The 14,870-nt window shown below is 41.8% G+C and overlaps 3 non-coding genes across 3 annotated transcripts; all 3 read right to left on the bottom strand.

The window, feature by feature from the left end:
• Positions 1–10,868: 10,868 nt before the first annotated feature.
• On the bottom strand, positions 10,869–10,940 carry TRNAE-CUC (transfer RNA glutamic acid (anticodon CUC)). Its single transcript has one exon. It is a non-coding gene; the product is annotated as a tRNA-Glu (tRNA).
• A 1,457-nt stretch (positions 10,941–12,397) lies between these two features.
• Positions 12,398–12,469, bottom strand: TRNAE-CUC (transfer RNA glutamic acid (anticodon CUC)). The gene has a single exon. It is a non-coding gene; the product is annotated as a tRNA-Glu (tRNA).
• Positions 12,470–13,494: 1,025 nt separating this feature from the next.
• TRNAE-CUC (transfer RNA glutamic acid (anticodon CUC)) lies at positions 13,495–13,566 on the bottom strand. The gene has a single exon. It is a non-coding gene; the product is annotated as a tRNA-Glu (tRNA).
• Positions 13,567–14,870: the final 1,304 nt, after the last annotated feature.

Here is a 14,870-nt window from a genome sequence, read left to right as displayed (position 1 = left end):
TAACGAAGTGAGCGGTTGGGTTAGCATGCAAAGCATGTCGTCTGCGTAAATAGCAATTTTGTGGTTAGACCCCGCTAACGTGATACCAGAAATATCAATATTATGTCTCAAAGCCTGAGCTAAAGGTTCCATAACCAGGAGGAAGAGCAATGGGGACAGAGGACAACCCTGACGCGTCCCGTTATGGAGCATGAACGGATCCGATAAAATGCCGTTAATTTTGATCTGGGCTGAGGGATTGTGATATAAGGCTTTAACCTGATTCAGAAAATGGGTCCCAACATTTATCTTCTGCAAAACACGGAACAAAAAAGGCCACGCTACTCTATCAAACGCCTTTTCAGCGTCCATAGAGACCAGGGCTAATGGGGTATGTGAATGATTGGCATGTGTTATAATATTAAGTATCCTAATGGTGTTGTCCCTGGCCTCCCTCCCCGGGACAAAGCCCACCTGATCTTTATGTATTAAAGACGGCATAAACTGTTGTAAGCGGAGAGCCATTACTTTTGCCAGAAGTTTCAAATCTGTATTTATTAAAGATATAGGGCGATAATTGACGCATAATTCAGCATCTTTATTCGGTTTAGGTATCACCGAGATGTGGGCCAAGTTTGATTGCGAATCAAATGTCGCCCCGTTAGCCACAGAATTAAATAAAGTCACCAGGTGAGGTCCTAGAACCGCAAAGAACGTACGATAATAGTTAACGGTGAGTCCATCCGGGCCCGGGCTCTTACCCGTAGGGGTTAATTTCAGTGCCTCAGAAATTTCTTCGCTAGTTATCGGGGTGTCAAGGGCGAGCCTAGCCTCAGAGCCCAATTTGCAAGAAAGATGTCTGGCTAAATATTCGTCAATACGGCCTAAGAAAGCGGGGTCGGACTCGCCCCGAGAATTTAGATTGTACAGGGCTGAATAATAAGAATGGAAACAACGGGCAATGGCATGAGATTCGTAATGGATGACGCCATCGGAAGACTTAATTTTAGGAATATAGGAAGAGGCCCTCTGCGCCCGAAGGGCCCTCGCCAGTAACTTGCCTGGCTTGTCACCCAGCTCGTAAAACAGCTTTTTGGTCAATAAGAAGTGTCGTTTAGTGGTGGTGTCAAGGAGGGACGCCAGCTGGTCCCTAAGGGTACGAAGTTGAGGCAAGATTTCAGGGGCAAGCGTCAGTTTATGGGACTGTTCAAGGTGATGTATCTTCCTCATAAGCGCCAATAAGTTAGCCAAGCGCAACTTTTTGAGGGTGGCCCCTATCCGAATGAAGTGGCCCCGTATCACCGGTTTATGAGCTTCCCATAAAACCGGGAAAGCTAATTCGTCAGTAAGGTTATCCACAAAGTAATTACGTAAGTGCGTCGATAAATCCTCCATATGTGAAGGATTGTGAAGTATATTCTCGTTTAGCCTCCAACACCATGGTCTAGGCGCACTATGGGTAAGTGTAAGCGTGAAGTGTATCGGTGCGTGGTCGCTGATAGATTGTATCCCTATTTCCGAGCCATGTAAGTGTAGTAGGTGATGGTGTGTAAGGAACAGGCTGTCGATTCTCGAATAACTATTATGAACAGAGGAGTAAAAGGTGTAGTCCTTCGAAGAGGGGTGCTGAGCCCTCCAAACATCCACCAGTTGATAGATATGAAGGAGTCGTTTGACCTTCTTAATACTAGAAAAAGGGATATTTGACCTCTGAGAAGAGGAATCTCTCAAAGGATCCAGGACCATATTAAGATCGCCTCCAAAAATATTGACACCTTCCTGAAATCCCCCAAATTTGTTAAGCATGTGACACAAAAAAGGAACCTGACATCTATTCGGGGAATAAACATTGCCAAGAGTCACCTTCAAGGCCCCTATATAGCACTTGATAAATATAGCCCTACCATCAGGGTCCCTCCAGATGTCCAATAGCCGAAACGGAACGGATTTGTGAATAACAATCGCAACTCCCTTAGTCTTGGAGTCTGAGGCGCTTGCAAAGAATGCGTGAGCATAACGTCTATCCACGAGACGGAATTCAGCGGGCGCTTTAAAGTGTGTTTCCTGCAGAAATGCGATGTGTGTCCTGTGTGAGTGAAGTAGTTGAAGCAATGTAGAGCGCCGCTGCGGTTTGTTCAATCCCCTGACATTGAGGGAAGTAATTTTAATCACGTCAGGGACCATGGCCAGGACAACCAGAAAGACCCTCGAGACACATTAACACTCACGGAGCATAAAAAGAAAACAAAAACTAAGATCCTAACCATAGAACCACAAACAAAACAATAAACCAAAAACATGAGCACATATAATGACTCAGGATGTCTAGGCATCAAATAGTGAGCCGGTTGACCTAAAGAAAGGTCAAGAACCATTACTTTAGCCCCAGGACGGGGTAAAGCAAGTAGGCTCCGGGGGGGTAGAGCGACAAAGCCCTAAATGGAGAAACACTAGCAAGTGTTCCGAACACCGAGAGGGAATGGTAGAGCACAGCGCAAAAAGGCCTGAGAATAATAGACAGGAGCCGGTTGTGACATTTATCAAAGATAGGCTGACATGAGCACCATAGCGTAGGAACACGAAGGATACAACAATATAAGCCCCTGGTCAGGGGTCAAAAGCGGCCCGTGCTAAATGTGTCAACCCACGTCACGAAAGGGCCAAATGAGCCCTCACAATCAAGGCAGCATAACAGGGCAAGATCCCTGATAGTGAAAAAAAAACGACATTCGGAAAATAAATAAAAAAAAAACAAAGAAAAACCCCAAAACGGCGCAAAAATAAAACCCCATAACGGACGATCGAAAGAATAAACGGCACGGCGCAAAAACAAAACAATCAGGAATCAGTAGGATACCGGTCCCAGGAGTCGGTAGCATGGACACAGTCAGTCACATCCAACTGGAAAAACAAGTCCGGATGCTGGAACAATGGAACTCTGGCCGGTCCGCTATGTCAAGAGAAACGATGCGGTTAATCATAGAAGCGGTGACCCACTACGACGTATCAAAAGGCTTTTGACGTTTCCTCCCTTGGGGCCTCGGGGACCAGGCCTTCGACGGGTCGGAGAGAATGGCAGGTGCCACAAAAGTAGAGTCCCATTCCGTAACCTCACAGGGTGGAAGTCCCAGAGCTTCAATAAATGCGGGCACGTCACCCGCCTGCCGAATCAGATGTGTAGATGTTCCCCTCCGGACAATTAGGGCGAATGGAAACCCCCACTGGTAGGGAATCCCTGCATCGCGAAGGGCTTGAGTAACGGGCCGTAACAGGCGTCGGGCTTGCAATGTCAATGGGGAGAGATCCTGGAAGATGGCAATGACATTCGACTCCCACGAGAGAGAAGCGGCATCTCTGTAGCGTCGCATAATTTCTTCTTTGAGAGGATAATTTTGCATGCAACAGATGACGTCTCGCGGTGGAGCAGAGCCCGTCGGTTTCTGTCGTAGGGCCCTATGCGCCCTGTCAAACCCGATGACCGTATCTACGGGACGTTGGAGCACCTTATTAAAGATCGCTTGCAGGGTAGACATCAAGTCAGCATGAGGTACCGACTCAGGTATACCCCTCACACGAAGATTTTGGCGGCGGCCTCTGTTGTCCAAGTCCTCCAATTTCCTCGTGAGATGGAGGAGAGTAGTGGATTGGTCTTTCAGCTGAGCAGTGAGCTGGTCGACCGTCTTACAAATTTTAGGCTGTTCATCCTCGAGTAGTGCCACGCGGTTGCCAATATGGCGGATGTCGTTTCGTATGTCCGCCAAACTCGCATGGATCCCCTGCGTAGCTCTAGAAATAATATCGGCGATGTCATCCTTTGTAGGCAAGGAGTCGAGCTTCTCCTGCCAATGTGGATTCGAGGAACGAAGGATGGACGGTTGCGGATCTCGAGAGTCGTCTACATCCGCATCGCTAATTGCACTAGCTGGCGAAGATGGAGGCCTGAGAGGTGAGTCGCGGGAATCGTGGTCCGAGGATGCCGCGAAGTAGGAGCGAACCGAGGCATGTGACGACTTGTCCCGGGAACCAGAAGGTTTAGGGGTACTGTTGGGTCTATTAGTTTTGCCCATGACTAAGTGAAACCGGTATACCGAAGCGTAAAATCGGGCCCGATGCGCTGGAGCTCTGGACTTAAGCGTCCATCTTGGTTGCCGGCTAGCCACGCCCCCCCAGGATAGAGTATTTGAATATAATTGATTCAAATATAGAATGCAGGGGGTTGCTGTTAATTGGACATGTCCGGTTAGACAAAAGTTTTGAGTGGAGTACCCCAATGGCCTGCCCTTGGTCAACGTATTTGTATTTATTTCTTTATCAGTGATCCAGAAGAAGGCACTTATTGCAACTTCTTGGTATTTGGTAGTCACAGAATGTCATTAAATAAAAATATAATCTCTCTTCAGAAGGGTTTAGACAAAATAGAAATTTACGAAAATGTTTTCTTCATTCGAGGATGAAAAACAAGCCTGATAATTATACATTGAATGGCTGCTTATTAGGGGGATACTTTATGGAGATGTTGTAAAGTGCTTGATAATAATAGGCTTTGCAGAAATGCAGTCTCTGGAAAAGCAAACTAGTTCTTATACTGTATTTAAAGGTGGATGAGTGTATGGGATGTGAACATAATATTGTCTTTCTGCATATAAATAGTAAAAACGCATCTTGTATATGTTTTGGGCACAGTTCATAAAAAGCATCTTGGTATTGGAAAGGGTTCAAAGATGGGCAAAAACTTAAAGAATTACAAGATCTAAACTAAAAAGACAGACTTTTCAAATTGGGCTTGTTTACTTTGGACAAAAGATACCCCTAATTTATTTTAGCTCGAGTGATCCTGGGAAAACTTTGATTGCTCGTGAAGTTAAGAATGATATTTTTGGGCAGTATTTGATAAAACTCTTAACAGGGTTCTTTTGCCTTCTTCTGGATCAACACTTCTGGGTTCTTGGAAGTATTCACCCTATTACACTCTGTGCATTTTTGTCAGCCTGAGTAACTATGTAATAACTAAATGATGCGACTGACCAAATTATTCAATGTTCAGTTGTTTAGTCTCTGAAGGCATATTACAAAGTTACTCTGCTTTGCTATAAAAAATCATCCAGCCCATCATCTGACATCATTATCATCATCTGACAGCACAACTTCTGTGGTTAGTGAATGCCACATTCTTATTGCTCATACTGTGAGGAGCCCTTTTCGCTGCTTAAGTGAAAATTCCTTTCTTCGAGTCCGAATGGATGAGCTTGTGTTCTTTGTACAGATCTATTATTAAACAGGTCTAGAGAGAGTGTCCCTGTACGATATAATATGCCCCCCATTGAATCTGTTAAATCCCTTGAGTCAATAACCCCTTTTATACATCAAGTATCTTACTGATCCCTGCAGAAGCAGCTGACTAACATTGAGCACTGTTGTTACATTTATTGTCTAACATTGTCCAAGTCCTTCACGTATAATGATTACACAATCTTATTAAAGGTGTAATTTACACATTTATTTATTTTCACAAAATGCATAATTTTGTATTTTTCAACATTAAATCTCATCTGCCACTTGGTTGCCCAGTCTTCCAATTTCACCAAAGTAACATCTAGTAATTTTGTGTCATTTGCAAACACCGCCACGTGGCTTTCAATACCTACTGCAAGATCATCAATAAAGATATTAAAGAACAGTGGACATGGGACAGAACCCAGAATACCTTAACTTGCCACTTCTCTCCAGTTGGAGAATCGTCTAACAACTCTCTGAACTATATCTTTACACCAATTTTCAATTCGGGCACAAACAATATTGCCTAAACACATCTTTTTTAATAGGTACTTTGGCCTTGATCTATATAAAGACCCTGATCTATCCTTCATAAAATATGCTTACTAACGACGTTATTGGACAAAATGCTCCCTTAACAAACTTTTTGAATATTGACACTACTTCTGGTTTCTTCTAGTCTTTTGGTACCTTGTCAGCATAGAGAATCCTTTGTAGATGGAAAGCAATAGTCTGGCTATTTCTAGGTTATGTTCCCTAAGTACCTGGGGATGTATACCATCTGGACATGGAGGTCTCATTTTCTAGTAGTCATTCTAATTGCTCTTTTGCATTTTCTAGTAGCATCTTTGTGTTTTATAATTACCGTATTTGCTCGATTATAAGACAACCCTGATTATAAGACGACCCCCCAAATTTGAATATTAATTTAGGAAAAAAGAAAATATATAAGACGACCCTATAGGAAAATTTTTTTTTACCAGTAAATGTTAAATCATGTAAACTATTTTTTAAGTAAAAGCTATTATTGAGAAAAATATTTTGGTTTTATTTCCTTCTATTTTCCAACCTGCCCCCCAGTTATGCACATCTGCCCCAGAAATGCCTTATACCCCCTATATGCCACTGTGCCCCATGATATGCCTTTTAACCCTCTAAATGCCACTGTGCCCCATGATATGCCTTTTTACCCTATATGCCACTGTGCTCCATGATATGCCTTTTGACCCCCTATGTGCCACTCTGCCTCCAGAAATGCCTTATACCCCTATATGCCACTCTGGCATTAAGGGGGTTAAAAGACATATTATGGGGAAGAGTGGCATATAGGGAGGTTTAAGGCATTCAGGAGGCAGAGTGGCGTATAGAGGGTTAAAAAGGCATTTCTGGAGGCAGAGTGGCATTAGGGGGGTTAAAAGGCATTTCACAGAGCACTCTGCCTCCAGAAATGCCTTATCCCCCCCATTTAACACTCCCCCGCCCCCCCCCAAACTTACCGGTGCTTCTGACTTCCCTGTCATGTAGCCGGGGCAGCGTGTAGATCCCACGCACTTACGCTGCAGCCGGAAGGAGGCGTGGCTAGCAGCGGGGGTTGTCTGCGTCCATCGCGCAGACCTTCCCCGACTGTCAGAGATCAGAGTTCCCCACACCGGTGTCGGGAACTCTGATCTCTGACAGCCGGGGAAGGTCTGCGCGATGGACGCAGACAACCCCCGCTGCTAGCCACACCTCCTTCCGGCTGCAGCGTAAGTTGTGTACGCGAATCTCGTAGACATCTACACACTGCCCCGGCTACACAGCGGGGACTCAGAAGCACCGGTAAGTGGGGAGGAGGGGGGGGAGACAGGAGGATCCAGGTCCCCTACAGCTGCGGGGGATCTGGATCTTAGTCGTCTCATAGTCAGACCTATTTGAGGTCTGATTAGAAGACGACCCCGATTATAAGACGAGGGGTATTTTTCAGAGCATTTGCTCGGAAAAAAACCTCGTCTTATAATCGAGCAAATACGGTATGTTGCTGAGCGATTTGATTTATATGCTTTGAATAGTATTTGCTGACTGACTATTCTATTAAGCCACGTTGGTTTTTAATTTGCTTCTTTTGTATTTGTTACCCAAAGGGGACATGTTTATAAGTGTATTTTATAGTGTTTTATTAGTCATCTTATGTTTTTGTTCCTGAGAACAATATATCCCACTCATTGAGTTTCTGCTAGTTTGCCTGTGAATTAATGCCCAAATACTCTAACATTCCAGTCAATTTAGATCTCACATGATTAAAACCTGCCTTTTCAATTTATTATACAAGCCAATGGAACTTTCCTGATGTAAACACTCAAAGCTTAACCAGTACTTGGTCTCGTTTTACATTCAGGATGGCAATATGCCTATTTTAGGCTTGTTTAAAGTCCCTTGCTGTATTAGCCCCTATCCTATTTTTTGGAGGGCTGTTCTACTTATTTCCCACTTTCTTAGTAAAGCAAACTTGCTTACACATTATTCTAAGTCTCTGACCCTTTAGTTTGAGGGTCAGAGACTTAGACTTATTTATGACCTCTTGTTCTAAATAAAATCCATCTTTTATTTTTTTAACCCCTTAACGACTGATATACAATATGGTGGCAGATGCCTGGTTTATAAGAGCAACGATAACCTCCTAAGCTTAAATGGAAGTCATGAAATGCCTCAATAGGGAGGCATTCAGCAACTCCAAAAACCCACCCCAGGATGCACTGTTACTGCTCCGGAGATGGGTCACAAGCGCCATTGCGAGAGATTTTGCCTCTTGCAACGTGTCGGTTCACATTACAAATAAAACAAGTTTCCAAGAGAGTCTCTTCAGACCGTCCTGAGAACTCTGGGCAGTACTGCATTCAACCATGCAAGACAATGTGATTAGTAACATATACCGTATTTGCTCGATTATAAGACGACCCTATAGGAAAAAAGTTTTACCGGTAAATGTTAATTCGTGTAAACTATGTGAACAATTTTTTTTTTAATAAAAGCTATGATTGAGAAAAATATTTTGTTTTTATTTCCTTTTTTTTCAACCTGCTCCCCCAGTTATGCACATCTGCCCCCTGGCTTGCCACTCTGCCCCAGAAATGCCTTATACCCCCTGTATGCCACTGTGCCCCATGATATGCCTTTTAACCCTCTAAATGCCACTGTGCCCCATGAAATGCCTTTTGACCCCCTATGTGCCACACTGCCTCCAGAATTGCCTTATACCCCTATATGCCACTCTGGCATTTAGGGGGTTAAAAGGTATATTATGGGGCAGAGTGACATATAGGGAGGTATAAGGCATTTCAGGAGGCAGAGTGGCGTATAGAGGGTTAAAAGGCATTTCACAGAGCACTCTGCCTCCAGAAATGCCTTATGCCTCCCATTTAACACTCCCTCCCCCTCCCGCCTCCAAACTTGCCGGAGCTTCTGAGTCCCCGGTGCTTAGTCCGGGCAGCGTGTAGAGCTCTACGCGATTCGCGTAGACAACTTCCACTGCAGCCGGGAGGAGGTGCGGTTAGGAGTGGGGGTTGTCTGAGTCCATCGCGCAGACCTTCCCCGGCTGTCAGAGATCATGGGGAACTCTGATCTCTGACAGCCGGGGAAGGTCTGCACGATGCTAAGCGCACCTCCTCCCGGCTGGCCGGACTAAGCACCGGGGACTCAGAAGTACCGGTAAGTTGGGGGGGGACAGGAGGATCCAGGTCCCCTGCATCGCTTCGGGGGATCTGGATCTTAGTCTCATAGTCAGAACTAGTTGAGGTCGGATTATAAGACGACCCTGATTATAAGACGAGGGGTATTTTTCAGAGCATTTGCTCTGGAAAAAACCTTGTCTTATAATCGAGCAAATACGGTAATTTAAAAATAAAAAAAGTTTAAAAAAAAAACATGGTAACATTGAAAAATAATTATGCAGTGATGTCACCATCAGGGGAACCACCCAGTTCCAACAAAAACTTTTTAAAAAATATAAAAAATTATTTTTCTATGAGTAAGTGCTAAAATTAGCAATGTATCTTCCCAAAATTCCTGGCATGGAAAGAGTTAGAATATTAGCATTTTCAAAATGTATGCTTTCAAATGTGTTTGAAATACCTTGAGATGTATAGTGTTAAAAAAAATGCTTTGGTGGGGTAAATTGAATTGGCCAGCATCAAGGAGTTCCCAAATAGGACATGGGGCAGGATGGCTAGATGTCAAAGTTCCAAGTTCAAAAATGCATGCTTCCCAAATGTGGAGTTTTATCTCCCAAACAACCTGACAAACCCATGCATGTGGGGTATCACTGTACTGAGGAGTTGTTGCTGAACACAAATTTTTGTTTGCCAGTGACATATACCAAGGTCTGTAAATGCATACCTGAAGTACACGTTGTGTTAAAAAACACAAAATAAGTTTGACAAACGCTGGTAGTAAAATGGACAGTGCATGGAAAGTGTTAAAATACCAGTATTTGAAATACCCTGAAACAACCCAATACATAACACAAGCATCACAAAAACAGCCTCGGTCACAAAGGGTACAAAAAGAAATATAAAAAGCCCTGTCCTTTAAGGGTTAAAAACCTTATCTGACCAGGAATAACACCCAGGCTGCTACAGTGAGAGCATTGTATCCTAACCCCTAGACCACCAGGGAATCTGTCTTAGAACTTCTTAAAAGGTGATCTGCTGACCTGTCCATTATTAAGGCGTGTTAACGTCTATCAATGATAATGTTAGAGAAAATATATTCTTGAACATTATCCCTGAGTCTCACTGAGTCTTTAATCCCATGGCGAGGATTTTGGTCTCATTTTAAATATTATCCACCATTTATGCTTTGTGCCAGTCTCTCTCATCAGACATCATGCCTGATGAGAGAGACTTCTTGAAGATCAAAAGCAAAAGTCTGGCTATTTCTTGCCTAAGTTCCTTATGTCCCTGAGAATGTATATTATCTGGTCCTGGGGTTTCATTTATTTGTACATTTTTAGCAGTTTTATCATTTTGTCCTGTGCCATGCATTCACTTTTTGCTGCATTTTGTAGCAATCCTTCTCAAAGCCGCAGGCATTGGTTCTTTATTGGTATGTACACCGGAAAAAAAGATACTTAAAAACTTCTGATGTCTTCTAAACTTCGCTAACCAACTTACCAGTGTCAGATTTCAATATACCATCTGTTATCGTCTTTACTTCATTTGTTAATTGATTGTAGGGCTGCAACTAACGATTATTTTCATAATCGATTAGTTGGCCGATTATTTTTTCGATTAATTGGATAAAAAAATAAATGTACATTTTTTGTTTATTTAAAATAACTGGATGTTAAAAAAAACCCAGCAGAATAAAAAGACTGAGAGAAATGCATTTCCTATTTTTATTTCCCAACCTGCCCCCCAGTTATGCACATCTCAGCCAAGGCTTGCCACACTGCCTCCCAGATACATTTGTTAAATACATTTTTGTATTTTATAAATAATGTTGCTAATCTCTTTGATTTATATGTTTTAAAGTCAGTCTCTTCTTTTTTGTTTCTTTACGGATGCTTGTATTACGGCACGTTTGTTTGAATTTCTTTTATGTTTCAAAATAAATGTCAATCTTATACGTTAATAAAAGTTTTCCCTGACCGGGAATCGAACCCAGGCCGCGGCGGTGAGAGCGCTGAATCCTAACCACTAGACAACCAGGGAGTTTATGTCAAAGGTTCTGAAACCACAATCTGTCCTTCATTGAGCCATGTTAACGTCTTTCAATATAATCCTTTCACTAATTGGGATATTAGAAGTATTATTAAACACTCATCTACAGACACCAGACAAGCCAGAATGCTTGTTTTTCCCTCAGAAATCTCATGGTGCTTTCACAACCACAAGTGATTCTGGGTAGGCACATGCAAATAAGGTTAACAATTATCACCTTTGCCTCTATATCCACTTTATACATGGATCCCTTGAAAGTAATTGCCAGCTGTACAAGACAGCCTTTAGACAAAACTCAGGAAGAGGTACAATAGCCAGATCACCACTCATGGACAGCTGTTTCGTCCTTCATGGGACTCGTCAGCATGAGGTTGTGATACTGGCTTAATAGTTGAGGCTTGGGGTAGCTAAGAAATACCATTGCATAAGTTATGGTGGGTAAAAGGTCCTTCATGTCCTTCATTCAGCCATGTTAACGTCTTTCAATATAATCCTTTTACTAATTGGGATATGAAGTTTAAAAACTTACTCTCTGTTAAATGACTTCCAATATTACAGTCAATGTCAGGGTAATTTAAATCTCAGATGTGTGCATCCTTTCAGTTTGTGATAAAAGCTGATCACTCCCCTCAGTATTCATGGGTTTGTAGCATACAAGCATACCCCACATTAACCTACACAGTGGGCATGTATGTAAAATGAAAATGTATCTTCCCAAAACTCCTGGCATGAAAAGAGTTAAAATATTAGCATTTGAAATATACATGGTGTGTCTTGTTTAAAAAAAAAAGTATTCTTTCAAAAGTGTATGGGGAAAAAAACACAAAAAAATTATTTTGATAAAGGCTGGTGGTGAATTAGTTAATTAAAGAAAAAGTTAAAATACCACCATTTGAAATACCTTGAGATGTAAAGTGTTAAAAAAATGGTTTGATTTGATAAATTGAATTAGACAGTATCAAAGAGTTCCCAAAGAGAATATGGGGCAGGATGACTATATGTTGAAGTTCCAAGTTCAAAAATGCAGCGCTGCGGGGGATCTGGATCTTCCTGTTGTTATCTGACCTCTATTTGAGGTCAGATTATAAAACGAAGGGTATTTTTCAGAGTATTTTCTCTGGACAAAACATCGTCTTATATTCGATAAAATCGATTCAACTAATCGATAATGAAATTCATTGGCAACAATTTTTATTATCAATTTTATCGATTAGTTGTTGCAGCCCTAATTGATTGATGTATTTGTCATCAATGTATTTTTTGTGTTTACACATTTGTTGTATGCATTTTTGTATTTTGTAAATAATGTTCCTAATCTCTTTGATTTATATGCTTTAAAGTCGGTCTCTTCTTTTTTGTTTGTTTACGAATGCTTGTATTACGGCACGTTTGTTTGAATTTCTTTTATGTTTCAAAATAAATGTCAATCTTATACGTTAATAAAAGTTTTCCCTGACCGGGAGTCGAACCCAGGCCGCGGCGGTGAGAGCGCTGAATCCTAACCACTAGACCACCAGGGAATCTGCGTCATAGGTTCTGAAATCACAATCTGTCCTTCATTCAGCCATGTTAAAGTCTTTCAATATAATCCTTTTACTAATTGGGATATGAAGTTTAAAAACTTGCTCTCTGTTAAATGACTTCCAATATTACAGTCAATGTCAGGGTAATTTAAATCTCAGATGTGTGCATCCTTTCAGTTTGTGATAAAAGCTGATCACTCCCCTCAGTATTCATGGGTTTGTAGCATACAAGCATACCCCACATTAACCTACACAGTGGGCATGTATGTAAAATGAAAATGTATCTTCCCAAAACTCCTGGCATGAAAAGAGTTAAAATATTAGCATTTTAAATATACATGGTGTGTCTTGTTTAAAAAAAAATGTATTCTTTCAAAAGTGTATGGGGAAAAAAACACAAAAAAATTATTTTGATAAAGGCTGGTGGTGAATTAGTTAATTAAAGAAAAAGTTAAAATACCACCATTTGAAATACCTTGAGATGTAAAGTGTTAAAAAAATGGTTTGATTTGATAAATTGAATTAGACAGTATCAAAGAGTTCCCAAAGAGAATATGGGGCAGGATGACTAGATGTTGAAGTTCCAAGTTCAAAAATGCAGCGCTGCGGGGGATCTGGATCTTCCTGTTGTTATCTGACCTCTATTTGAGGTAAGATTATAAGACGAAGGGTATTTTTCAGAGTATTTTCTCTGGAAAAAACATCGTCTTATATTCGATAAAATCGATTCAACTAATCGATAATGAAATTCATTGGCAACAATTTTTATTATCAATTTTATCGATTAGTTGTTGCAGCCCTAATTGATTGATGTATTTGTCATCAATGTATTTTTTGTGTTTACACATTTGTTGTATGCATTTTTGTATTTTGTAAATAATGTTCCTAATCTCTTTGATTTATATGCTTTAAAGTCGGTCTCTTCTTTTTTGTTTGTTTACGAATGCTTGTATTACGGCACGTTTGTTTGAATTTCTTTTATGTTTCAAAATAAATGTCAATCTTATACGTTAATAAAAGTTTTCCCTGACCGGGAATCGAACCCGGGCCGCGGCGGTGAGAGCGCCGAATCCTAACCACTAGACCACCAGGGAATCTGCGTCAAAGGTTCTGAAACCACAATCTGTCCTTCATTGAGCCATGTTAACGTCTTTCAATATAATCCTTTCACTAATTGGGATATTAGAAGTATTATTAAACACTCATCTACAGACACCAGACAAGCCAGAATGCTTGTTTTTCCCTCAGAAATCTCATGGTGCTTTCACAACCACAAGTGATTCTGGGTAGGCACATGCAAATAAGGTTAACAATTATCACCTTTGCCTCTATATCCACTTTATACATGGATCCCTTGAAAGTAATTGCCAGCTGTACAAGACAGCCTTTAGACAAAACTCAGGAAGAGGTACAATAGCCAGATCACCACTCATGGACAGCTGTTTCGTCCTTCATGGGACTCGTCAGCATGAGGTTGTGATACTGGCTTAATAGTTGAGGCTTGGGGTAGCTAAGAAATACCATTGCATAAGTTATGGTGGGTAAAAGGTCCTTCATGTCCTTCATTCAGCCATGTTAACGTCTTTCAATATAATCCTTTTACTAATTGGGATATGAAGTTTAAAAACTTACTCTCTGTTAAATGACTTCCAATATTACAGTCAATGTCAGGGTAATTTAAATCTCAGATGTGTGCATCCTTTCAGTTTGTGATAAAAGCTGATCACTCCCCTCAGTATTCATGGGTTTGTAGCATACAAGCATACCCCACATTAACCTACACAGTGGGCATGTATGTAAAATGAAAATGTATCTTCCCAAAACTCCTGGCATGAAAAGAGTTAAAATATTAGCATTTGAAATATACATGGTGTGTCTTGTTTAAAAAAAAAAGTATTCTTTCAAAAGTGTATGGGGAAAAAAACACAAAAAAATTATTTTGATAAAGGCTGGTGGTGAATTAGTTAATTAAAGAAAAAGTTAAAATACCACCATTTGGAGGGGGGGTGGAGCGATGACGTAGCACGTAAGCGTGCACGCGCGCGGCGCCGTGGAGCCCAGGGCATGAAACCCATCCCTACCTCAGCGAGATCCCTTGGTCCTCCCGGTACTGCCAGCGCCGAATAAGTACGCCGGACACCAATGAGTGGTGAGGCGGTGAGGCAGAGAGGCAGAGAGGCGGTGAGGCTGCGAGGTGGCAAGACGGCGAGGTGGTGAGGCGGCAAGGCGGCGAGGTGGTGAGGCGGCGAGGCTGCGAGGTGGCGAGGCTGCGAGGCCGAGACCGGGCAGTCATAAGATTTACCTCCGTTGAGGTTACATCGGCGGCACATACCGTGGCGGCATATACTGGCATATACCGCCAGGAGGTTAGCGTCTCTGGAGGCCTGACATGTTCTGA

Source organism: Sceloporus occidentalis, unplaced genomic scaffold, assembly GCF_023333645.1.
Source record: "Sceloporus occidentalis isolate IW3139 unplaced genomic scaffold, rSceOcc1.0.p SCAF_174, whole genome shotgun sequence".
Lineage (NCBI taxonomy): Eukaryota > Metazoa > Chordata > Lepidosauria > Squamata > Phrynosomatidae > Sceloporus > Sceloporus occidentalis.
The sequence above is the reverse complement of the archived record's forward strand: the minus strand, read 5'-3'. Positions and strand labels throughout refer to the sequence as shown.